This window comes from Muntiacus reevesi, chromosome 2 (assembly GCF_963930625.1).
Source record: "Muntiacus reevesi chromosome 2, mMunRee1.1, whole genome shotgun sequence".
In the NCBI taxonomy this organism is placed as follows: domain Eukaryota; kingdom Metazoa; phylum Chordata; class Mammalia; order Artiodactyla; family Cervidae; genus Muntiacus; species Muntiacus reevesi.
In genome coordinates, this window is record NC_089250.1 from 273,417,905 (window position 1) to 273,444,504 (window position 26,600).

At 42.9% G+C, this 26,600-nt stretch overlaps 1 protein-coding gene and 1 pseudogene across 1 annotated transcript in view; both read left to right on the forward strand.

Moving 5' to 3' along the window:
• Positions 1–26,600, forward strand: part of LOC136161650 (zinc finger protein 665-like) — a 365,259-nt gene that overhangs the window by 173,591 nt on the left and 165,068 nt on the right. The window lies entirely within an intron of this gene.
• On the forward strand, positions 10,762–11,080 carry LOC136161689 (glutaredoxin-1 pseudogene; annotated as a pseudogene).

Below are 26,600 nucleotides of genomic sequence, written 5' to 3' on the forward strand. Positions count from 1 at the left end.
TATAGAACACTGAAGGAATAGAACTCTTTAAAAAGGAGTGATCATATGCAATTCAAATTAAGTTTAGGGTAGTGTAGTTTCAAACACAATCAGAAAACATTCATTTAATGCAAATTCATGTCAGTTTGCAAAGAAAACATATTCACCCACCATGACCTCAAAGCTCATCCTACTTTGTCCTAAACACACTGCTGTCTCATAATTGAGGAGAAACTAATGGTATATTGTACACACTCTATGCATCCTTATACGTGTGTAAATCGTAAAGAACATATAGGCCTAAAGAGGTGACTCAGCGGTAAAGAAACTGCCTACCAATGCAGAAGACGTGGCACAAGGGCATACAATCCCCGGGTCGGAAAGATCCCCTGGAGCAGGAAATCACAACCCAGTGCACTATTCTTGCCTGAAAAAACTTCCATGGATAGGAAAGCTTGGTGGGCTACAGTCCATGAGATCACAAACAGTCAGACAGGACTGAGCAACTGAGCAAACAAGCATCAAAGAGGCATACACTGGAATGGTAAACAATGCAAAAGAAGCATTCTAATGAATAATGTAAAAAAAAAAATGGCAGTTAGAAACTGTTCAACAAATACTGCATTGAGAAAACAAAGACTTCCATAAACTATATGTATGTGTGTGTGTATGTGTGTGTGTGTGTGTATTTGCTGGACCATCTGGCTTATGAGATCTTGGTTCCCTGACCATGGATTAACCCAGGCTCACAGCAGTGAAACTATTGAATCCTATACTGGACTTCAGGGAATTCCCTAAAATAATTTAAAAAATAAAAAAAGAAACACTTTTCTAAATATCTCTTAGAAATCTATCAGTAGATAGACATATAGGCATTTTATGACATGAACAAGTGGTTCCTGAGAGTTATACTGTGTAATACAAGAAGACCGTCATTTTTAAAAAACAAAAAATATGAGAAACATTCTCTACTTACACAATAATCATACAGTACACCAACTCCCTATCTACACAGTAACCCAGTTCATTGGTTCCAAGATATATGCAAAGGAACAAGCTTTGGGGCTTCCCTTGTGGCTCAGAGGTAAAGAATCCATCTGCAAGTGCAGGGCACACAGGTTTGATCCCTGATCCGGGAAATTCCCACATGCCTGAGAACAATTAAGCCTGTAGGCTACAAGTGATGATTCCGTGCTCTAGAACTGGGGAGGCACAACTACTGAGCAAACACACAGAGACCACGCATTGCAACAAGAGAATCCACTAGAATGAGAAGTTCATGCACTGTAACTAGAGTGTAGCCCTTGCTCGCTGCAAGTAGAGAAAAGCCCCTGAAGCAACAAAGACCCGGTGCAGATAAAAACAAATAAATTGTAAATAAATTTTTAGCGTACTGTTGTGAAGATAAAGGAATGTGATTGGAAAACTTTGTGAACTAGTGTCAGAGACAATTCTCTTGGGAATGAAATGTAAAATAACAACATACACGATGTGATGTAGACAAAGAGACATGTCACAATAAGCATGACAGGAAGTAAATATATCTTTGAAGCAAAAGTAACCCTCGAGGCAAACTCCCCGTGGTCCAGTAGTTAGGACCATGTGCTTCCACTGTAGGGGGCACAGATTCCATCCATGAATGGGGAACTAAAAACCAGACTGCCATGTGGCACAGCAAAAAAAAAAAGTAACTTCTGATTTTTTCTATAAAACATGCAACAGTCTATGCCACCTAACAGCACGAATTACCACAGGAGGGGGACAAGGGGAAATAAATCCCTCTGAAACACCTCATCACATGCTATGCAAAGTCAAGCAACAAAAATGACAGGAGTCAAACGACAGATTGTTGCAGAACATATAAAGACCTTGCCTTTTGGGACCTCTTTTCTTGGAATCCACTTTCCATGAAACCTCTCTCTTTTCTTAAAAACATCACTTTGTTCATTTAGAAACAGCCATCTGGAAGGCAGAAGTACTTTCCATTTTCCTTAATAAAATGTAATTTTGAGGTAGGAGTTGGATGGGCTGCAGGTTGGACATCTACAATCAGCTACCCTCCTCTTTGCATGCCCTGAGATAAGAGATAGGTGGGCTCAGGTTGAGGAATTTACAGCCAACAAAAACAGGGTAAATAGCCAGTTTGTCTCTCAATTCAAGGGACTAATCATTGCAAGGACAAAGAAAGGAAAAACCCTGTCTGATAAAGGAGACAGTACACAAGTGCAGAAAGGTTTCTTGGAGGTAAAAGTCAGAGGAGCACTCCAGGAAAAATGCTTTATGCTTCTCTGAGAAGACTTTACTTCAAGATCCAGGGTGTGCCTGTGTAGCCAAGGAGAAGGTCCTGAGACAAACTAACCAGGGCGGGCAAAGCAAGGTGACTGGCCCACACTTCTCATCCCTTTCTTACTAAAAACACACATCTTACTTTCCTTAAGCAACCATGAGCTGTCCATTATACTAGCATTTTGTAGACTGGTGAACATAAATACCAGTGATAATGCCTAAGAATATCTGCTTTCTTATAGAGAACATCTCAGGGTGGCACCAAATGTATTCATCAAAAGTTCAAAATCTCTTTAGTTTGCTATAAGAGGGAATGAGTTTTCAGTAATCTGTGTCTCGGCATCTTATTTTATTTGGAAATGACTTAGATATTCAATGAAATTTCCTCACTTAGCTTAGCACAACCCTAGAAATTCAGGTTATTCAAATCTGGAGAGACTATTTTACACAGACATATCTAAAGTGTAATCATTCCTAACAGAGTCTATCTAAAAGCTCCAACTGCATTTGCATTCTTTCGTTGAAAGTTTCTTCACTCAGGTTACTTTGAGTGTTGACAAACTTACTTAACATTAAACCTAGGCACAATAAAAGTATTAGAAAATGTTGAAGACTCAAGACACGTCTTAATTAGGTTAGCAAATGAACATTAATACTAGATATTTAATGTTGAATATTTCCCAGGTCACATGAACTTGAAATTCATTTAGGTTAATTTCTCTTGCAATAGTTTGATTTTCAAGTGTTTTTTTTTTTTTTTTTTTTTTTTTTAACAATTGAATTAGAGCTCATTTACAAATTAACCTCAGCAATATTATCCAAAAACAAAGACACACACTGAGACAAACATACATGCAGATCGACAGACACGAGAGCTCTCATACTTTGCTGCTTCAGATTTAAAATGTTTCTTTCACACTTTTCATCCCACCCCCCGCCCCGTGGCTCAAAATTCTAATTTGCCCAAGATTGAAATCTCTGGAAAAATGGGTTACATGTTTCAAGGACATGGCAAAGGTTGCATGCTATGCAAGGTCACTTCAGTCTTGTCAAACTCCCTGTAACCCCATGGAGTCTAGCCCACCAGGCTCCTCTGTCCATGATGGGACTCTGCAGGCAAGAATACACGAGTGGGTTCCATTCACTTCTCCAGGGTATCTTGTCTACCCAGGGATCAAATCCTCGTCTCCTGTGTCTCCCCCAGGGCCTGGCAGGTTCTTTACCACTAGAGTCATCTGGGAAGCCCTGGCAAAGGTTAACTTTAAGCTCTTTTTTCAGCAGATCTTTTTAACAAGCTTGCTGTTTTTAATTCCACATGTAAAAAGAACCAGTTTTGCACTTTCAAAGAAAAATAAAAATTCATCTTAACCAGTTTTCTCCAGAGTCTAAACAATATCATGGCCATCCTGTATCAAACAAGTTATCTTTCCTTTCTATAGTCATAACTTATGGCTAAACTACAGATCGAATAGTGCTCAAATTAACTGTGATAACAGGGCCAGAAGGACTGATAAAAATCTTGGAACGTCCCTCCAGGGAGATGGGGGTCTTTGATCAGAAGACTCTAAAGGGGTAAACAAACTTGCTAGAGTTGGGGAACCTGGGCTTCCCTCCCCCCGAGTGACAGGGGCCGATACAAGGGGAACAGCTGATGGAGAGGGAGAAGGAGGGGTTGGCAAGGGTGAAAGGCCACAACAGGACAGAGAATGGAGAGAGAAAGGGCAGTGGGGGACACTATTGGAGCTGTGGGCCGGCTAAAGAGAGTCAACTTAACAAGTGAAGATTTGATCAGCCAAAATATAATGTGACATTGTAACATGGATAATCATCCTCACAAATCGCGTATTTCTTCTTCCAGCTGGAACTTCCCTTTAGACAGTTTTAAGTTACCTTTATTTACCTCACGGTAGGCAGAGAGGAGGATCCAGGAGTCAACTTGGATGGCGCTAATTCTGGGGCTAGGTTCGCAAGGGCCCCTGCAAAGGCTGAACAATCTCAAGATTTGTCCCCTATCTTATCTATGCTGCTGCAAGCCTTGCACTCACAAGAGACAGTCAGGACATTCACACTCAAGGCAGTTTCCATGCAGGTTAGAAGCAAGGTCAGAGGAACGCACTGCTTTGTCTTGAAGCCTAAGTAAGACTATTTATTTATTTTTTAAAATAAGACTATTTATTTAATTTCCCTAACACCCGGGTGGCTCCATGGTAAGAATCTGCTTAGTGATGAGGGAATTATGGGTTCGATTCTTGTTCTGGGAAGATCTCACATGTCATGGAGAATAAGTTGATGAACCTTAGATACTGAGCTTGTCTGGCAAAACTGCTCACACCCGTGTGCCCAGGGCCCGTGCTTCACAACTAAAGAAACCACCACATTGAGAAACCGTGCTCCCCGCAACTACAGAGTAGCCCTCACTCGTCTCCAACAGACAGAAGTCCACACAGCACAAAAGACCCAGGACAGGCCAAAAACAAAGACCTCGCCTTCATCTCTGTGGGCGCTACAGCTCCACTGGAGGGTGCTGTACATTTCGCATGTCGAAGAACAGAGCCGTCAGGTAGGGAGAAGAAAAACCTCCTGTGAGATTCACAAACATTAAACATCTGTTTTCTCACAGAACTCTCCCCCTTGGAGAGTTTCCCAAACCCCATGAATGGTGCGGCTTCCTCTCTGTCCTTGTGACAGTTGACCTGTGATCACACTGTTGATACCTTCCCACTCATCTGGATTTTCGCTATTAGCACCTCATTCTCCACAATCCAGGGGTCTTCCTCTTTGTGCCACAAGAATGGAGATAACGTTCAGATCAGAAACAGAAATTCCTACTCACAAGTAGTGCCACATACTGTGGCTTCTTCCAGAAAACAACCTCTCTTTTCCTTAATAAATGTATCTGTTATTCTTAATACATTGGTGTATTCATTTCTTTTGGCTCAGGGGAGTGTTCTGCTGCTTGGTCGTCTCTCCAAGCTCAGCAAGTAGGGGCTACGCTGCAGTTGCAGTGCTCGTGCTCCTTACTCGCTGTGGCAAGAGTAAATTCTGTCACTCTAAGAAATCACTCAAAAAAAAAAAAAACGGAAATCACTCAGATCAAACAGTTAAGAAATGAGGCAACAGCACGTGAGCTCAGGTGGTTGGGAGTGACAACTGAACCTAAAGAATCAACTAGTTAACTATCAGAGAAGGAAAGAGCATCCACAGAGCATGCCCTGATAATATCTGAAACAAGTTCAAGGAAGCTGAAATACAACAGAACAGCATAAATGTCATGATACAGGGTCACACCCTCTCCCATCACAACCCACACAATGTCGATTATCTTGCTACAATTTACATCATTCATGTGATGATGCAGAAAAAACTTAACGCCATGAAATACACTTAAGATAACAACTGAAACTGCCACAAAGCATACATCATTATTTATGAGATGATGTTTTTGTAATAAAACCATCGAGCTACATATCCATGCATTCATGCATGCATGTGTAAACACACAATTGCTTGAAACAAGAGGAGTTGTCTTTATTTTTTTTCTTTCATTCTATCAAAATTCATTCAGTGTCAGCTTTGTGCCTCAAACTTGAAATACAGCAGTGAACATGATGGAGCTTACACTCTAGCAGCCAGCCAGCCAATTTCATGCACAATTTTAACACTACTATCGAAATAAGCACTCTGACACAGGCCCGGTGCTAAGACAAGATTAAACAGAAAGTCTTAACCTACACTGAGAAATCAGTCAAGGTCTCTGTGAGCAACAAACACTTAGGATTGGCAAAGTGGGAAACGGAAGACTGTTGCTAGCAGCGAGAACAGCCTGAGTGCCAGCTCTGAGGCAGGAAGATAGTTACTGAACGGAAAGTCAGCCACTGTGATGGGGACACAGGAAATGTAAATGGGGTGATGCCAGGCAGAGGCTAATTTATGCAAGATCTATGGATTGAGGACTTTATTCCAAAAGCTACTGGAAGTCACTGAAGAATCTGCAAGAAGAAAGTTATACGCTTAGATTTGTTTTTCAGAGCTCAATCTGCTGTGTGTGGAAGTTGTTGCTTACCTGCTTCTCATGCCAGACTCTGCAACCCCGCTGATGGCAGCCCACCAGCTCCTCCATCCATGGAATTCTCCAGGCAAGAATGTTGGAGTGCATTCCCATTCTATTCTTTCATTTTACTTCTTCATTCAGTACCTTTATCAACAAAGTAAGCTTTTTCAAAGCTTACTTATTTTGCTTATATTGGGTCTTCATTGCTGTGAGTGGACTTTCTCTAGTTGCAGCTGCAGTGCTCAGGCTTCTCACTGCAGTGGCTTCTCTTGTTTGGAGCACAGGCTCTAGAGAGTGCGGGCTTCTGTAGTTATGGCTCCTGGGCTCTAGAGCACAGGCTCAGTAGTTGTGGCCCATGGGCTTAGTTGCTCTGAGGCATCTTCCCGGACCTGGGATGGAACCCGTGCACCCTACATTGGCAGGCACATTCTTAGCCTCTGTACTACCAGTGAACTCCTCAATATTATCTTATTCTAGTTAAAAATAAATAAATAAATAAAAGAAATACAAGCAGAAAATAACATACAGAAGATTTCTTCCAATTTGTATAAAATGCCTGTATTTAAAAACACGTGGGCCTCCCTACGGGTAAGTGGTAAAAAATCCACTGGGCAATGCAAGAGATGTGGGTTGTTGCCTGGTCTGAGATCCCACATGCTGAGGGGCAATTAAGTCTGTGAGTCTCAATTCCTGAGCCAAAGCTCTAGAACCCAGGAGGTGAAACTACTGAAGCCAGCACGCTCGAGACCCTGTGCTTCATGATGAGAAGTCACTGCAATGAGAATCATTCACACCGCAACTAGAGAGTAGCCACCACTCGCCAGAACCAGGGAAAAGACACTGAAGCAACGAAGATACAGTACAGGAAATAAATATATTTAAAAAATAATGATGTGATTTTTATCCTTAATTTTAGGCTTGTACTAAAATCCAAAATTTATTATTTTATTCCATTAAGAAAATACTGAATCAATGAGAGGGTAACGGGCAGGAAGAAAAAATGGAGGAAATAGGCCGCAAGTGTCAGGCATTTTTATCTCTCTTAAGCCACAGGAGGAAACAAAATAGGGATATTTTTTTCCCTTCTCTATACAAATTTAAAAGGAGGTTTCCCTTAAAATTCTGTGTTGCCATAATGACACCAGGTTTCACCTGAAGCTAACTATTCTCACACCCTGAGTTAACAAATGCATTTTTCTTATGGAAATGTTTGTCTTAAGCTATGTTAATGTTCTATGCATTTACCCAGACTCCATTTAAATGGCTCAGAACCTACTTGACAAACCAGTATGCTACACTCAGATACAGTTCCCCTAATCTATGTAAACAAAGCTATTTGTATGGTAATCTGCCCTTCTACAAGATTCAAGTCAGTCCTTTATGGCCCAGGATGAAACATCTGGTGCCAAGATTATTCCAAAATGCATCTTATGTATGAGGGGGCCTGGTGCCTTTCTGAGTTTTAAGACATGACTTTCTTTCATTAACAGACTGCCAGTGACTATATAACATCCAGCTGAAGATTAGGAGGCGGGTACTCTTTCTGCCCCTTCTGATGCCTATGTCAGAAGCTTTCTCTATCTCCTTTATACTTTAATAAAACTTTATTGAACGAAAGCTCTGAGGGATCAAGCCTTGTCTCTGGCCCCGGATTGAATTCTTCTCCTCCGGAGGCCAAGAATCCCGGTGTCTTTTCGTTCACCAACAACCTTTCATCAAGATCAGTAAAGTTGGAGAGCTCCCTCATGGTCCAGTGGTTAAGATCCCTCACTTCCACTGCAGGGATTCAGGTTCGATTCCTACTCAGCAAATTAAGACCCTGGAAGCTGCATCATGTGGTCAAAAAAGAAAAAAAAATTAGTAAACCTGATTTTACAGTTTAAATTAAAACACTCCCTAGCCCTGACATCTCTTTCTGAACTTTCCGTTCCATTCCCAAACACTTCAGTATTCAAGGGGGTGCTCATTTAGTTTTAAATGGTCTATAAAATGTCAGAACTGATTTCCCCTCATTGGCCTCTTTTCCAGATTTTACCGTGTACTGTACATGTTAATACCTGAGGTCCATGTACAGCATCTTTACCCTGGTTGACAGAGAGCAGACAGCGCATCCAGATGGGCCCTAAACAGTCCCTGCTGCCCAACAGCACTGAGGCCCCGTCTCCAACCCGTGGGTGAGAAGCCCTGCCCAGGACAGTGCCCAGGGGAGCCTCCTCACAAGGGCCAGGTCACGGGTCATGGGGAGGTGGGACCTCAGTGGAGACCACAGGCCCTAAGGGAAGGCCCGGGGTGAGTGTGCATGTACAGGTCAGAGAGGACACTCCAGAGTCAGACACGATTAGGGAGTTCAGAGAAGGGCATTTCAGGAAGGCAGTGTAAGAATCCACTGAGAATATGACCTTACCCAAGAAAGAGCCATGTCTGACTCCTGTTCTTTCCTCTTCTGGGCTTCTTTGTCCATGAGTCTTCACAGTTCTATCATGAAAGTGGAAAACAAGCTTTTTAATGCTTAGGGTGAACACACCCCCTGCCTGAGCCCCAACCACACACGCAGGGGAGCCCTCACCATGAGGAACAGACAGTCCCCTGTGCCCAGTGTCTCAGGAAGGACTCAGGACAGTCCATTCGGGCACAGAGTCCAACACGGGACTTTCCCACACTTGCCCTCGGATCACACTCCCCTCCTGTGCAGCCTCATGCACACAGCAGCAGGGGGCACCTCCACTCACCCCATGATCTCCTTCAGGTCACACAGCAGGCCCTGGTGAGTCCCTAGTCCACTGTTCCATGTTTGTTTCTAACTATTGCTTCTTGACGTGCATACAGGTTTCTCGGGAAGCAGGTAAGGTGGTCTGGTATTCCCATCGCTTTAAGAGTTTTCCAAAATTTGTTGTGATCCACACAGTAAGTGGCTTTAGCGTAGTAGTGACACAGAAGTAGATGTTTTTCTGAAGTTCTCTTGCTTTTTGGATGTTAGCAATTTGATCTCAGGCTCCTCTGCCTTTTCTAAATCCAGCTTGAATGTCTGGAAGTTCTTGGTTCATGCACTGTTGAAGCCTAGCTTGGAGAATTTTGAGCATTACTTTGCTAGCACCAACACTATGAAAAGGCAAAAAGATACGACATTGAAAGATGAACTCCTCAGGCTGGTAGATGCACAGTGTGCTACTGGAGGAGAGCAGAGAAATGGCTCCAAAGGTGTGAAGAGGCTGAGCCAAAGCAAAAACAATGCCCAGTTATGAATGTCTCTGGTGGTTGAAGTAAAGTCCGATGCTGTAAAGAACAGCATTGTGTAGGAACCTGGAATGTTAGGTCCATGAATCAAGGTAGATTGGAAGTGGTCAAAGAGGAGATGGCAAGAGTGAACATCAACTTTCTAGGAATCAGTGACCTAAAATGGGCCAGAATGGGTGAATTTAATTCAGGTGACCATCATATTTACTACTGTGGGCAAGAATCCCTTAGAAGAAATGGAGTAGCTATCATAGTCAACAAAGGAGTCTAAAATGCACTACTTGGATACAGTCTCAAAAACGACAGAATGATCTCTGTTCGTTTCCAAGGCAAACCATTCAATATCACAGTAATCCAAGTCTATGCCCCAAACAGTAACGCCGAAGAAGCTGAAGTTTAACAGTTCTATGAAGACCGACAGATTTCATAGAACTAACACCAAAAAAAGATGTCCTTTTCATCATAGGGGACTGGAATGCCAAAGTAGGAAGTCAAGAGATACCTGGAGTAACAGGCAAGTCTGGCCTTGGAGTACAGATTGAAGAAGGCAACAAACAGTTGCCAACTAACAGAACAAAGCTAACATTTTGTTACGAGAACACAATGATCATAGCAAACACCTGTCAGCTACAAGTGGGATTAACAAGAGCAATGCCAGTGACTGAGCAACAAAGGCATTTGCCATCTGCCTCTACGGAGGCTGAACCCCATGCTGCTATAGCTGCTGACCTTCAACAACTGTGGAGTGAGGCACTCCTTACTCCAGGGAATCCGGTGAGACAGGTCTTTAGATAGTTGGGTTTTTTTTTCCTAATGTTTTTAGGAAAGGATTTTATGGTCTCAATCATTGCATCTCCTCCTATCTAGAGAAGCACTAAATCCTTTTATGGTGACATCATCGCCTCATGACTAACAAAAAACCTTTTATAAAATAATTGCTTCATGGTATTGATCTTCCCATTCACCAAAACCTTCTATACTGACCTTCCCCACTGCCACTTTGAAGCAGTCTCTCAGAGCTATCTGAGATGCCGCCTCCCGGGCTACAGTCCTCATTTTGCCCTCAATTTGTTTGGTGCCATCCTAAAATGTTCTCTCTAAGAAAGCAAAGGTTTTAGAAATTATCACTGGTATCTATGCTCACCAATCAAACAAATGCTAATGTAATAGTCAGTTCTTGGCAGTCAAGGTGTCTTCCCGGGGGAGGCAGCATGGCTCAAGCATTCATGAACAGCAACATCCAGTCTGGGAAGGTGGTTGTGTTCATCAAGCCCACCTGCCCCTACGGCAGAAGGACTCAGGAGCTCCTCAGCCAACTGCCCTTCAACAAGGGCGTTTGGAATTTGTCAACATCACAGCCAACGGGACACCAATGAGATTCAAGATTACTTGCAACAGCTCACAGGAGCCAGTCCGGTACCTCGGGTCTTCATCGGTAAAGAGTGCATAGGTAGATGCACTGATCTAGTAAATATGCATGAGAGAGGGGAACTGTTGACACGGCTAAAGAAAACTGGAGCTCTGCAATAATTACAGAGCAGATCCAGGCTGATATCCCCCTTGAAGACTGGGTGGCACTGCCGATAATGACAGCAGTTCCTGGAGGATGGACCTGGGGCAACTTTACCCAGTTACAGCAACTGTTTACTTAAAATTCTGAAATATGCTAATCTCAGTAAAAAGGGACGGACATTTTGGGAGGCCAAAAACAGCTTCTTTTGATTCAGTGTTAAAAATGGACAACTTGCCAAAAAAAAAAAAAAAGTCAATTTTTGGTTGCTTAAGGAAAGTAGGAAGTGTGTTTTCGGTAAAGAAGGTATGGGGAATAGAATTGCATTTTGTGAGGGGGAAAAGGAAGTAAGCCTGACTTACAAGTGGCTTTTTAGGATGGAAGAACAAAGTAATGAGTATAGAAAGTGATAAGGCTTGTGAAAAGGGAGCCATGAGAAGTGAGTTTTGTACATGGTTTAAAATAAGTGTAAAATAAATTTAATTAAGTTTGCCTTTTAATAAAGTAAAACTTATTTAGCTTTGAATTTCACTTTTCCGTCTGTTGTAAAACTTGAATTTAGCTTTTCTGTCTGTTAAGATGACACCTTTTCTTCAGATGGTGAACTGCCTTTGATAACAGGTTTAAGTTTCTTTATCTCTTAAATGATTTGTTCTGAAATCTTTTATTGTAACTTTAGCTTTATGTATAACGATTGTTTCACAATGACTTATAATCCTATCTGACTGAGTATTCTAAACCTTTTTGATAATTGTTGACAAAACTTCCTAAGTCATTTAATGAAGAACTTGATTTCTAGCTAACTTTGGGATGCTTCAGAGGGTCCCTGAAATACCCCAAAGAGACATGTTACACTAATTAGGCTCATTTTCTATACAGAATGACATGGGAAGTATTGCCAAGTGAGTAATTAGTCTCAGGTTATATTGTATCGTAAATGTTACTAAAATAGATATCATAGAAACTACATGGCGTTCCTAAAATTCTGGTATGTTTGGGTAAAATGTTATCAGGCATAATTCTAATTACTATCTCAAAATATTTTCATAGCACTAATCAAGTTTTGCAAAAACACTTGCTCTTCGAGAAGATTTATAGAAAGGACTTTCAGGTAAATATCAGTTTCTGAACTGGGTAAGGATCCTAATGGAAAACCTGATGACTTCACAAAGCTTAACAGAAGGACTGATGAATATGCTTATAACTTTTATGGTTAGTACCTGAAAAATCACTTGTCTGAATGTGTTCTCCAGGTGTAAGGAAAAAAAACCTTCCCCTGAAACTAATTCTGACAGTAATTTGGTAAAATTATATTTTATACACAAATTGAAACGTTTCTCTTCTCTCTCTCTCTGAACCCTTCTGGAATGCAAAAGTAGGAAGCCAAGAAACACCTGGAGTAACAGGCAAATTTGGCCTTGGAGAACACAATGAAGCAGGGCAAAGGCTAATAGAATTCTGCCAAGAGAACGCACTGGTCATAGCAAATACCTTCTTCCAACAACACAAGAGAAGACTCTACACATGGACATCACCAGATGGTCAACACCAAAATCAGACTGATTATATCCTTTGCAGCCAAAGATGGAGAAGCTCTATACAGTCAGCAATAACAAGACCAGGAGTGGACTGTGGATCAGATCATGAACTGCTTATTGCCAAACTCAGACTGAAATTGAAGAAAGTAGGGAAAACTACTAGACCATTCAGGTATGACCTAAATCAAATCCCTTATGACTATACAGTGGAGGTGAGAAATAGATTTAAGGCCCTAGAACTGAGAGACAGATAGCCTGATAAACTATGGATGGAGGTTCCGGATGTTGTACAGGAGACATGGATCAAGAACATCCATGAACATCAAGGAAAAAAAATGCAAAAAAGCAAAATGGCTGTCTGAGGAGGCCTTGCAAATAGCTGTGAAACGAAGAGAAGTGAAAAGCAAAGGAGAAAAGGAAAGATATACCCATTTGAATGCAGAGTTTCAAAGCATAGCAAGGAGACATAAGAAAGCCTTCCTCAGTGATCAATGCAAAGAAACAGAGGAAAACAACAGAATGGAAAAGACTAGAGATCTCTTCAAGGAAATTAGAGATACCAAGGGAACATTTCATGCAAAGATGGGCTCGATAAAGGACAGAAATGGTATGGGCCTAAGAGAAGCACAAGATATTAAGAAGAGGTGGCAAGAATACACAGAACTATACAAAAAGATCTTCACGACCCAGATAATCATGAAGGTGTGACCACTCACACTCAGTTAGAGCCAGACATCCTGAAATGGGAAGTCAGATGGGCCTTAGGAAGCGTGATTACCAGAAAACCTAGTGGAGGTGATGGAATTCCAATTGAGCTATTTCAAATCCTAAAAGATGATGCTGTGAAAGTGCTGCACTCAATATGCCAGCAAATTTGGAAAACTCAGCAGTGGCCACAGGACTGGAAAAGTTAGTTATCATTCTAATCCCAAAGAAAGGTAATGCCAAAGGATGCTCAAACTACCGCACAATTGCACTCATCTCACACACTAGTAAAGTAATCCTCAAAATTCTCCAAGCCAGGCTTCAGCAATAAGTGCACCGTGAACTTCCAGATATTCAAGCTGCTTTTAGAAAAGGCAGAGGAACCAGAGATGAAATTGCCAACATCCCCTGGATCATCAAAAAAGCAAGTGAGTTCCAGAAAAACATCTATTTCTCCTTTATTGACTATGCCAAAGCCTTTGACTGTGTGGATCACAATAAACTGTGGGAAATTCTGAAGAAGATGGGAATGCCAGACCACCTGACCTGCCTGTTGAGAAACCTGTATGCAGGTCAGGAAGCAACAGTTAGAACTGGACATGGAAGAACAGACTGGTTCCAAATAGGAAAAGGAGTATGTCAAGGCTATGTATTGTCACCCTGCTTATTTAACTTATATGCAGAGTATATCATGAGAAACTCTGGGCTGGAGGAAGCACAAGCTAGAATCAAGATTCCTGGGAGAAATATCAATAACCTGAGATATGCAGATGACACCACCCTTATGGCAGAAAGTGAAGAAGAACTAAAGAGCCTCTTGATGAAAGTGAAAGAGGAGAGTGAAGAAGCTGGCTTAAAACTCAACATTCAGAAAACTAAGATCATGGCATCCAGTCCCATCACTTCATGGGGAAACAGTGGAAACTGGAAACCATGGCTGACTTTATTTTTCTGGGGTCCAAAATCACTGTGGATGGTGATTGCAGCCATGAAATTAAAAGACGCTTCCTTCTTGGCAGGAAAGTTATGACCAACCTAGACAGAATATTAAAAAGCAGGGACATTACTTTGCCAACAAAGATCCGCCTAGTCAAGGCTATGGTTTTTCCAGTGGTCAAGCATGGATGTGAGAGTTGGACTATTAAGAAAGCTGAGCGCCGAAGAATTGATGCTTTTGAACTGTGGTGTTGGCAGAGACTCTTCAGAGTCCCTTGGACTGCAAGGATATCCAACCAGTCCATCCTAAAGGAGATCAGTCCTGGGTGTTCATTGGAGGGATTGATGTTGAAGCTGAAACTCCAATACTTTGGCCACCTGATGCGGAGAGCTGACTCATTGGAAAAGACCCTGATGATGGGAAAGATTGAGGGTAGGAGGAGAAAGGGACAACAGAGGATGAGATGGTTGGATGGCATCACTGACTCAATGGACATGGGTTGGGTGGACTCTGGGAGTTGGTGATGGACAGGGAGGCCTGGAGTGCTGTGGTTCATGGGGTCGGAAAGAGTCAGACATGACTGAGCGACTGAACTGAACTGAACCCTTCAGAGATTGGACATTCTTAGTTTCCAGTAACTTTACCAGATAAGTTAGGAAGGTTATCTCACTAACAGGTACAGAAATCTCAAGGAATTTTTGGAGACCTTGTGATGGGAGTAATTCACATAAATCTGTGATAAGCCTGTGGCTTGACTTTCATAGCCCTGAATAATTTATTTCAAAAGTTCAGTCTGAGACTCTATACAAATCTCAGCAATTCGTGTTGTGGTTTGAGAGAAAACAACAAAATTATGTAAATCAATTATGCTTCAATTAAAAAATAAATTTTTTTAGAAAGTATCAACAAAGCAAAAAAGTCTATGATCAATTATGGTTATTTAAATCATCGGGCCAAGTTTATTGAGACCAGACCTATAACACAAACAAGTCTTAATTTGGTTATATTTGGTAAAAATGATGGTGATTTTAGGGAGAAAAAGATGTTTCAATGAATGTTAAACCCCAATTTGTTAATGGAGGTCTGTATCTAGTAAGACTCACTTCCTGGATAGTTCTTTGCTGTTAGGGTATATTAATGTAAATTCTAATTAAATTATTAAAGGACACTCTAGGTTTCTCTCAAAGCTTATCTCATTAATCTATCTTTGGATGAAGATTAGATGCCTCATGGATGACCTGTAACCAAGACTGGAAAAAGACTTAATTTGAGAATCTGTCTCAAACCTGGATGGAAGGACATTCTTATAGGTACTCTTAACTAGCTCATGCACAGTGAAATTGCAGGGAAATTGACTCTTAAGATTAATTCCCACTTCCAAAGGCCCCTAAGCTGGACTAGTCTATAGAGAGGCCTGCTGACCTCAAATGCACTTTAAAGCAATGCTCAAAGAGAGGAAAATGCACTACACTAGGAGAAGACGATGACATCAGAAGTAGACAGCTTGCCCAAGATGCTCACCTGACTCGTATAATCATTTATCATGTTTTCATGATTCCTTGGACCTGTGCGTACCCATCAAATGTTTTCTGTCATAGGTACAATTCTATGCTAGTTTATAACTCAATCCAATTTTTGGGTTGTGGCCAATTATCTGTGTCTAGTAATTCTGGGTTACCTTGGTGGAATTCTGTTCTCCAGGGCTCTGATTGGATACCCCCTAGGAAATTTACTATAGATGAGAGTTCAGTCCTGTTCTATATAATATCTATTCATGATATTACTAGATGGGATCCTCTCACCTGGCCAGTTAATAATACCTGCGCTGATGTTGGCCACAGATTTAAGTTTTCTATTAGAGTCATTCAAACTCAAATTTCTCTTAAGGTCATTCAAAATGAGAGTGACGAACTAAGTCTCAAAATTAACCTCTCATCTACTAAAAGGAAAACTCCCACAATTATGGGATGTATCTGTATGGTTAACAACCAGGCTATGGTTCTTTAAGTTTAAAAGCTCCTCTATGTTGGGAAGAGTTAAATCATACTAAAAATGATCAACCTGGTAATATTATGAGACGCGGCCAGGTGCTTATGAACTACACCTGTTGTTACCCTTAGACAGAGTGATTGGTGTAGAATTCAGTGGATTTGTGGCACTAATTTATGGCCTTGATATCTACAGGGATGGATACAAAGGTGTAGCCTGGGATTCCCATGAATTTAAGGTCATACACATCCACAAATTAGAAGTAACCCCAACCAAACCTACCATCGGTATGATCCCAATGGGTCAAAAGATCTGTATTCTACTGGCATGACCATTTAGCAGCTATTTTCATTTTTGTGTGTGTACCTTCAACGGGATTGGCAGATGTAATTTGCCATTTCGATGCCTTGACAACTAACATAAGCTTTAAATAATAGTAACTGGGCTATTAACCTATTGAATTCTGAGATCTTTATGATGAGAAAGGCCATGCTGCACAACTCCAAGGCCCTTGACACCTTACAGCATCTCAGGGAGATATCAGTGCTGCAATTCAAAGTGAATGCTAGAATTTCATACCTGATAAATCCTTTATTGTAACATTTGATGAACCATATGAAAAATCAGATATCTGCTTTAAGTGACCTTTCCCTAGTCTTGATGGTCTTTAGAAAACTGGTTTGGTGTGGGAGGCTCGTGGCTAAATTATTTCCTCTTAATTCCACTAATGTTATTAGCTATATTATTTGTACTTTGCCTGTTTCACAGGAGTATTGTTTCTTGTAAAACCAAGTGTATGCTGCTGCTGCTGCTGCTAACTTGCTTCAGTCGTGTCCAACATTGTGCGACCCCATAGACGGCAGCCCACCAGGCTCCGCTGTCCCTGGGATTCTCCAGGCAAGAAGCCTGGAGTGGGTTGCCATTGCCTTCTCCGAACCAAGTGTATGAGCCTCCAACAAAAATAATAATGACTGGACTTGAAGCAGTTGATATGTGATCGGTGATTCTAATAATGTTACTCCAGATATTGATGTAATTTCCACTTCCAGATGTTCAAGCTGGATTTAGAAAAGGCAGAGGAACCAGAGATCAAATTGCCAACATCTGCTGTATCATCAAAAAAGCAAGCGTTTCCAAAAACATGTACTTCTGCTTTATTGACTACGTCAAAGACTTTGACTGTGTGGATCACAACAGACTGTGGAAATTTCTTAAAGAGATGGGAATACCAGACCACCTGACCTGCCTCCTGAGAAATCTATATGCAGGTCAAGAAGCAACAGTTAGAACCAGACATGGAAGAACAGACTGGTCCCAAATCGGGAAAGGAATACATTAATGCTGTGTATTGTCACCCTGCTTATTTAACTTATATGCAGAATGCCAAACACCGTGTTAACACCATGCAAAATGCCAGACTGGAAGAAGCACCAACTGGAATCAAGATTCCTGGGAGAAATATCAATAACCTGAGATATGCAGATGACACCACCCTTATGGCAGGAAGTGAAGAAGAACTAAAGAGCCTCTTGATGAAAGTGAAAGAGGAGAGTGAAGAAGCTGGCTTAAAACTCAATATTCAGAAAACTAAGATCATAGCATCCAGTCCCATCACTTCATGGCAAATAGTTGGGGAAACAATGGAAAGAGTGAGAAATTTTTTATTGAGGGTGGGGTGCCTCCAAAATCACTGCAGATGGTGACTGCAGCCATGAAATTAAAAGACACTTGCTCCTTGGAACAAAAGCTGTGACCAAACTATACAGGATATTAGAAAGCAGAGAGTTGACTTTATCAAAAAAGGTCCATGTAGTCAAAGCTATGGTTTTTCCAGTGGTCATGTATGGATGTGAGAGTTGGACTATAAAAAAAGCTGAGCGCCAAAGAATTGATGCTTTTTTTTTTTTTAATTGATGCTTTTGAACTGTCATGTTGGAGAAGGCTCTTCAGAGTCCCGTGGGCTGCAATAAGATCAAATCAGTCAATCCTAAAAGAAATCAGTCCTGATATTTATTGGAAGGACTGATGCTGAAGCTGAAACTCCAATACTTTGGCAACCTGACGTGAAGAACTGACTCATTGGAAAAGACCCTGACGCTGAAAGACTGAAGGCAGGAGGAGAAGCGGACGACAGAGGATGAGATATTTGGATCGCATCACTGACATGATAGACATTTGAGTAAGCTCTGGGAGCTGGTGACAGATAGGGAGGCCCAGCGTCCGACTCCCAAGGAGTCGGACACGACTGAGTGACTGAATTGGACTGAGATATGGGAAGATGCAACAAGAGGGAATACTTTCCTGGACCATAACTAGAAGACAGGTCTGCAGAGATCTTTGACTATGGAGACCTAGTCCAGTAATAGTACATTGAGTGACCTGTCAGCACAAGCCTTCTTCAGAACTGGGAACGAGCCTTTCCAGCAATGCGAGACAAAATGTTCATGAAATGTCCCCCAAAACGTGATCAGATGTATAACCACAAGAGGGCCGTGTCAACTACAAATTGACACTTACCAAGGGCATTGCCAACCAGTGCACGGCAAAGGCATTTACCCTCTGCCTCCATGGAGATTGAAACCCATTCTGCTATAGCTGTTGACTTGCAACAGCCCAGGAGGGACTTCAGAGTGGAGTGAGGCACTCTGCTCCAGGGACTCTGGTAGATAAGGTCTGTAGATAGTTGGATGTTTTTAGGAACAAACTTTATGATCTCAGTCCTTGCATCTCCTCCTATCTAGAGAGGCACTAAATCCCTTCATGGTGACTTCAGATCCTCATGACTAACAAAAAACCTTTTGTGAAATGAGTGCTTCATGGTATTGAACTTCCCCTTCACCAAAACCTTATATATTGAACTTTCCCCACTGCTGCTTTGAAGCAGTCTCTCAGACTGCTCAATGGAAATGCACAAAAACTCAGTAAATCATCTCAGGTTTCAGCACAATGTCGCCTTTTCCTTACATTTTTGTTTTCAGTGCACACAAAGCAGCATGTCCTAGGGGGTCATTAACTTACTGAGCTCACCGGGCAGGATGTGGGGTTCATGCCACCATTGTTTTATTGTTTGGGGGCAGGTCCTGTGCCTTTGCCACATGGTTTTGTTGCTGAGCAAACCTGCTTTCTTGAGTGATCCTTTAACTTACAGAGTCTCCCATGCTTTTTTCTTTACTTACAATCCCCTAGTGAGATTAACTATTTAATCACCTACTCTGTCTCTTTTCTCTATCCTTACCAGCTTAATTTACTTTAGTCTACTTGCCAGTCTTGGGCGATCCAGGTTACTGTGTTGGGTTCCCTTCTGGGGAGGTCTAACAGCAGTCTTTATTTTTAGCACAAATCAAGCAAGTTGGAGGGGCTCGCTGGATGGTCTTCCACAGGTTAGGCTCCATTACGAACTTGTGAATCCGTTGTGGCATCTCTCCTGGTCTGGGTGCTGTTACAGTGTGGTGTGGCATGGTGTCCACGAGGGCCTCAGGAGTCAGGACAGTTCCATGTGCACACATCTCCCCCGGGCGTGGTGTGGTCAAGAGTGAATCCCCACTCCTTTTCTGGATACACCACCTGGTATTTTGACAAGTTGATCTGCAGTGACCCTCTCATGGCTTGAGAATCGCCTGCCTTTGCAGCTTGGTCAGCTAACTGGTTGCTTTGGATTATATGAATTTCACCCTTCTGGTGGCCTGGACAGTGCACTCAGGGCACTAGTGAGGGCTTGTGGATGGCTTCTCGTAGTGACAGGATCTCAAAGCATGTTTTCTGTCTTTATTTCCGAAGCAAGGAGACCCCTTCTCTCCAGATGGTCCTGTGAGCAGGCACCACAGAGAATGCAGAGCAGAAGCCTCTGTATGTATCACTCACATGCCTTTAGTCAGCAGTAGGGCTCTTGTCAGAGCAGTGACTTCTGCCTCCTGAGCTGAGCTCCCTGGGGGCAGGGCTTTTGCTTCCACCACCTTTCAGGGGTTACCACCACAGGACTTTCCTGGTAGTCCAGTGGTTAGGAATCTCCACTTCCACTGCAGGGAGTGCAGGTTTGATCCATGGTTGGGGAACTAGGATCTTGTGGGCTGTGTGGCAAGAAAACACAAAGGGGTTTCACTACATACCGAATATGTCCCCTGCCTCGGTCCATGAAGCTGCTTCCAGGCATGAACAGGTCCACATTCGGCTCAGCCAAGGGTTGTGTGTTGATCCCGGTCTGCTCAAGGCAGTCGTGCTCAGGGGGTTGGACAGGAGCCGTCGGGAGCGGTGACGCTGGATTTAGGGCCAAAGTGACCTGAGGTTTTAGAGTGGAATTGCCTAAGAGAATGGCTTGGTATTTGCCCATTCTCCCAGAAGTCAGCCATAGCCCCCTTTTTGTTCCAGTGAAGAAAGGACACGAAATCAAGTGAAAGTCGCTCAGTCGTGTCCGACTCTTTGCAACTGCATGGACTGTACAGTCCAAGGAATCCTCCAGGCCAGAATACTGAAGTGGGTAGCCTTTCCCTTCTCCAGGGGATCTTCCCGACCCAGGACTCAAACTGCGGTCTCGTGCATTGCAGGCAAATTCTTTACCAACTGAGCTACCAGGGAAGCCCGAAGAAAGGACATGGTGAGAGACATACACAGCGGTGGGTCACTCCAGGCTGAACTGCTCGGCCTCCAAAGTCTGGCACAAGGAGCTGCTACAGCTCCAAGGCTAGGGGGAAACCCTGAACAGTCTGTTTTAGTGGAGAAGTAAGTAGTGGGCCGAAGGGTGTTCCCTGGAACTTGAATTAATATCTGAGACTTATGCCTTGTCTCTCATGGACCTACAGTGTGAAAGGTTTAAGTCTGTTAGTTCCAAAGCTGGCGCCGAGACTAACCTTGCTTTTATCATTTCACAGGCTGTTTGGTGCTCTTTGGCCCAAGTAAAGAGCTCAAGATATGTCCTTTTAAAGCCTGAGTTCGAGATCCTAATTTGACAGAATCCTGCCCTCCCCAGAAGCCCCTCCGCTCTGTGTGTCCTGGGTGTTTCCAAGACGGCAGTTGCCTATTTTCTGTCAGGCAGAGGACGGAACCCAGGTACGTGACTTGTTGCTTACATACTTGAGCTTCTTCTGGGAGCCAGTCCATCCACAACTGGCCGAGTTCAGGCTTCTTAGGGTATTTTGTAGACATTTCACTTCTTGTGAACAAGTCATCCACACACATTGGAATAAGAACCCTAGCCAACATCTCCCCGAACAAGGTAGGGGAAATCTTCAGTCCTTGAGGCAACACTGTCCAGCAGTACTGTTGGACTCCCTGTGTTTCTGGGTCCTGCCACCAGGAAGCAGACAACTGCAGTGGTTCTTCTGCAGTAGGAATGCAGGGGAAAGCATGCTTCAAGTCCAGAACTGAGAACCAGGAGTATTGTCCCACAGTAGTCCCCCCCCCCCCCCACAGTGGTTTTGAGCAGAACATAGACGGATTACTTACTACAGCTGCAAATCTAGGGCTGTCTCTCTAATGGCCCTCACATCTTGGACAATGATTTGTCCACTACTGTGTTCAGCTCTTTGGGAGAATAGGGGTTTTACATAGGCATCTACAAGGTTTAATTAGTCCCAGTTAAGCCAATTTTTCAAGAATTGTCTGAATTACCTTTGGGGTCTCTTGCCTCAGAAGGTATTGTTTTAAATTAGGTGTCCCAGTGTCCTTTTTATTTATTTATTTTTTTGGCTGTCCTGCACAGTTTGCAGGATCCTAAGTTCCCTCACAAGGAATTGAACCCAGGACACTGCAGCGAAAGTGCCAACTTGTAACCACTGAACCACCAGGGAATTCCAGCAGTGTCCCTTTTTTAACAGGGTTTGTATTGGCCACATGTTTGTTGGCCTTCACTGGGGTGCTGTCAGTCCACACTTCCTGCCTTACCTTTTTGTATACTTGGGGAGGGGGAATCAGTCTCCTTCTCCAGAGTGTCCACAAGTGTCATCTGCCTGCTTACCGGGTGCCCCGACAGAATGCTGATGTCAAGCTGTTCTGGTGAAAAAGTTATTTGTGCATTTAATTTACAAAAGAGGAATTGGACATGTTGGCATACATAAGAAACTGTGTTGAGGTTGAGGTCCCCTAATCGGCATTCTAGAGACTGTAAGAAAGAACAGCTTTGCACCTCTCCAGAAACTCCTGTGACCAGGATGGACTGAGTCGTTCTCTGCGCCCTCTTGGTATTTACCAGAGTATGCTGCACTGCAGCTATCAGAAGGTCAGTCAGCTTGTCCCCACTGTCACAGGTACCCAGGGCTCCTGGGGCATTATCAGAATGTTCATCTCTTCCTACTGCATGACAGGCTCCTGTCTGTTACTGTTTTCCTTGTTACTCCTTAGCCAACGACAGTCTGTTTTCCAGTGCCCTCCTTACACTAAGTGCGTTGTTGCCTCCCCTACAGTGGCTCACCTCTCCTCAGGTTACTCGCCCTCTGGGAATCCATAGCTGCCACCAGGTAATGTGGCTTTCAGTCTTCCATCTTCTGGCTCTTTTGCTGTTCCGTGTTATTGAACACTTTTAAAGCAACATCTGCCAGTTGAGAAGGGGTCATTCCAAATTGACCATCTAACTTTTGTGATTTTCTTATGTCTGGGGAGCTTTGTCCAATAAAGGTTATGTTTATCATTCTCCTTATTTTCAGAGGCCTCAGGGTTTGCATCAGAGTAGTGCCTGTAAGTATGATAAACTCTTTCTAGAAATTCTGATGGATCCTCCTTGGGTTTTTGGTGTATCTCTTGAATTTATCTAAGCTCTTTTGTCTGGGTACTCCTTTTCAAAGACCTGCTAAGATACACTCACTGTCATACTCTCAGTTCAGTTCAGTCGCTCAGTCATGTCTGACTGTCTGTGATCCCATGGACTGCAGCACACCAGACTTTCCAGTCCATCACCAACTGAAACTCATGTCCATTGAGTCAGTGATGCCATCCAACCATCTAATCCTCTGTCATCCCTTTCTTCTCCCACCTTCAATCTTTCCCAGCTTCTCCAATGAGTCAGTTCTTTGCATCAGATGACCAAAATATTGGAGTTTCAGCTCAGCATCAGTCCTTCCAATGAATATTCAGGACTGATTTCCTTTAAGATTAACTGGTTGGACCTCCTTGCAGCCCAAGGGACTCTCAAGAGTCATCTCCAACATCACAGTTCAAAAGCATCAGTTCTTCGGCACTCAGCTTTCTTTATAGTCCAACTCTCACATCCATACATGACTACTGGAACAACCACATCTTTGACTAGATGGGCCTCTGTCCACAAAGTAATGTCTCTGCTTTATAATATGTTGTCTAGGTTGTTCACAGCTTTTCATCCAAGGAGCAGGTGTCTTTTAATTTCATGGCTGCAGTCACCACTGCAGTGATTTTGTAGCCCCAAATAGTGTCTCACTGTTTCCATTGTTTCCCAATCTATTTGCCATGAAGTGATTGATGGGACAGAATGCTGTGATCTTAGTTTTCTGAATGTTGAGTTTCAAGTCAGCTTTTTCACTCTCCTCTTTCACCTTCATCAAGAGGCTCTTTAGTTCTTCCTCACTTCCTGCCATAAGGGTGGTGTCATCTGCATATCTGAGCTTATTGATATTTCTCCCAGCAATCTTGATTCCAGCTTGTGCTTCCTCCAGACCAGCATTTCTCATGATGTACTCTGCATAGAAGTTAGATAAGAAGGGTGAAAATATACAGCCTTGATGTACTCCTTTCCCTATTTGGAACCAGTCTGTTGTTCCACGTCCAGTTCTAACTGTTGCTTCCTGACCTACATACAGACTTCTCAAGAAGCATGTCAGGTGGTCTGGTATTCCCATCTCTTTAAGAATTTTCCATAGTTTGTTGTGATCCACACAAAGACTATTCAATGAAGCAAAAGTAGATGGGAGGAATATTCTATTTAAGGAATGGGCAGAGTATCTGGGAATTGGGCCTCTGCCTGCTTTTTGACCTTTTATGGTTATCCTGTGAACTATCATTGTCCCTGTGGGTGTGTCATTTAGGTGGAGTGTTAGAGTGAGAGTGTAATGAGGCTTAAGGTCAACTGGAAGTAGACTCTTCTGCCATCTTGGGCCTTGCTGGGGTTCTAACTAGTTTTTGTCATATCCTTTTTTTCTCAATGACTGTGTCATCCCCTCCCCCACCGCTTCTTTTAATGGTTGTGCCCTGCCTGCTTCCTTCTATCTCATTGGGATCCTTTAGAATATTGAGAATGTTGTCTTCTAAGGAATGATGTGGCTTGGTGCCAGAGGAAGAAAAATTCATCTTTATGGTTGAGCAGGTTCTTCCATCGAGGTCTGGTTAACAGAGGGCTCACTGGAGAGGAGGGAGGCGGCCAAAATGGGCAGAGGAAAAGTTTGCATTTAATTTTCCTGTCTTGCCTTAAACTGTTGAGTTTTTATTTCGTCAGTGCCTCTCAGGAGGCAGACATCTTACTGCATCCCACCTACTCTGAATGTGTGGGAAAGAGGGATCAGGAGACAGAGTGACTGAGAGAAGTAAAACGTGAGGAGAACAGAAGAGTGGGTGAGATCAGAGGGCGGTGTGGAGGATGGGTGTTTTGCAAAGAGATGGTAAGAATGAAAATATAAACAGTGTAAGTAGCAGATGGTAAAAAACAAAGTGAAAGAAAGTTAGGATCTCTTGGGACATGAAGGACTAAAGATAGAATAGGAGAGGAGCCCCTGATCAGTATGAAAAGGGAAGGTTTGACACTTAGTTGTGTCTGACTTTTTGTGATTCCCATGGACTGTAGTCCACCAGGCTCCTCTGTCCATGGAATTCTCCAGGCGAGAATACTGGAGTGGGTTGCCATTTCCTGCTCCAGGGCTCATCAGTATAGTGAGGGTATAAAAGGGTGGAAGACATGACCTAGGGAGAGACTTGATGCTGAGAGAGAAGGGCTGGAGCAGGGACAAAGTGAGCAGAGGAAGAGAGGGTGGAAAGGTAGTTTGGCCACCAGAGGCGGGGCAGAGTGGGGATGAAGAGCGTGTCACGGATTCAGTGGTGGTAACCTGGAGGACTGAAAGAGAGGGACACAGGAAATAGGTCAGAAAAGTTGAGGGGCAACAATGTGCAGAGGGGCAGGACAGCAGAGGTGGATAAACAGACAAACCAAATGAAAGGGAAACACGAAGAAGTGAGGGGGTGGAGATCTGGACCCAGATGAGTGCTGAGCTGTTTGTTTATGCATGACTAAGTTGTGATGTATTTGATTTGTGGCTTTGGACTCCAAAAAATATCTTTTAAAATTATTCTGATAAGGATGAGAACTGAAAATTTCCTGTCTGTATGTGTGCATTTTGTAATTATTTGTATCATAGTAGAGCTTCCATTTGCCATCCTGTTCAGCCCAGGGAACAGTGACTAGACTCAGACAGCTGTAGGTCACCCCTTCTGCTTCCTGGTGTGGAGTATAGGACAGGGAGACTGTTGGAGCCAGAAATGACATCTGTCACATACCTCTCTCTCACTTTTAAGTAGGATGGAATGAAGAGAGAACATTTCAAGATGAGTTCTTTTATTACCCACCTTGATACTAGAATCAGAATATATGTATTAAATTAGAGAAATATTTTAGTGTGTTTAGATTCACACAGAGAAGAAAGGAAACAAATTGGTCAGTTAGAAAACACCAAGTGCTCTAATAATTTTCACCTGTCACTGGACACATGTAGCAGAATGGGCCTGTTTCATGGAACATTACACTCTCAGGATAAAGAACAAAGTTCGATCCAGCCTTAACCCTGGACCTCAGAGTACTCCATCTGCAGAGCCTAATGAAGATACCAGACCCAGGCCATCCCTGCCCGGCTCTCTGCACCCTGCCCTTACTTCCCACTTGAGCCCTTGATGCTTGCCTTGCAGCTTCTCCAGGATGTGGGAGGAATAAACACTTCCATTTCGTTTTCCCTTGCAGTCTTCTGTTGAGTTGTGACATAACCACCAACACCGAGGACCTTGACTTAACAAATGTTAGTGTAACAAAGTCACAACAGTGGTATTAGATACATCTAACAAACATACAAACACACGAAGAAGAACTAAAGAGCTTCTTGATGAAACTGAAAGAGTGACAAAGTTGGCTTCAAACTCAACATTCAGAAAACTAAGATCACGGCATCTGGTCCCATCACTTCATGGCAAATAGATGGGGAAACAATGGAAATGGTGACAAACTTTACTTTCTTGGGATCTGAAATCACTGCAGATGGTGACTGCAGCCATGAAATTAAAAGACGCTTGCTCCTTGGAAGAAAAGTTATGACCAACCTAGACAGCATATTAAAAAGCAGAGACATTAATTTGCCAACAAAGGCCCGTCAAGTCAAAGCTTTGGTTTCTCCAGTAGTTATGTATAGATGTGAGAGCTGGACTTGGACTGCAAGC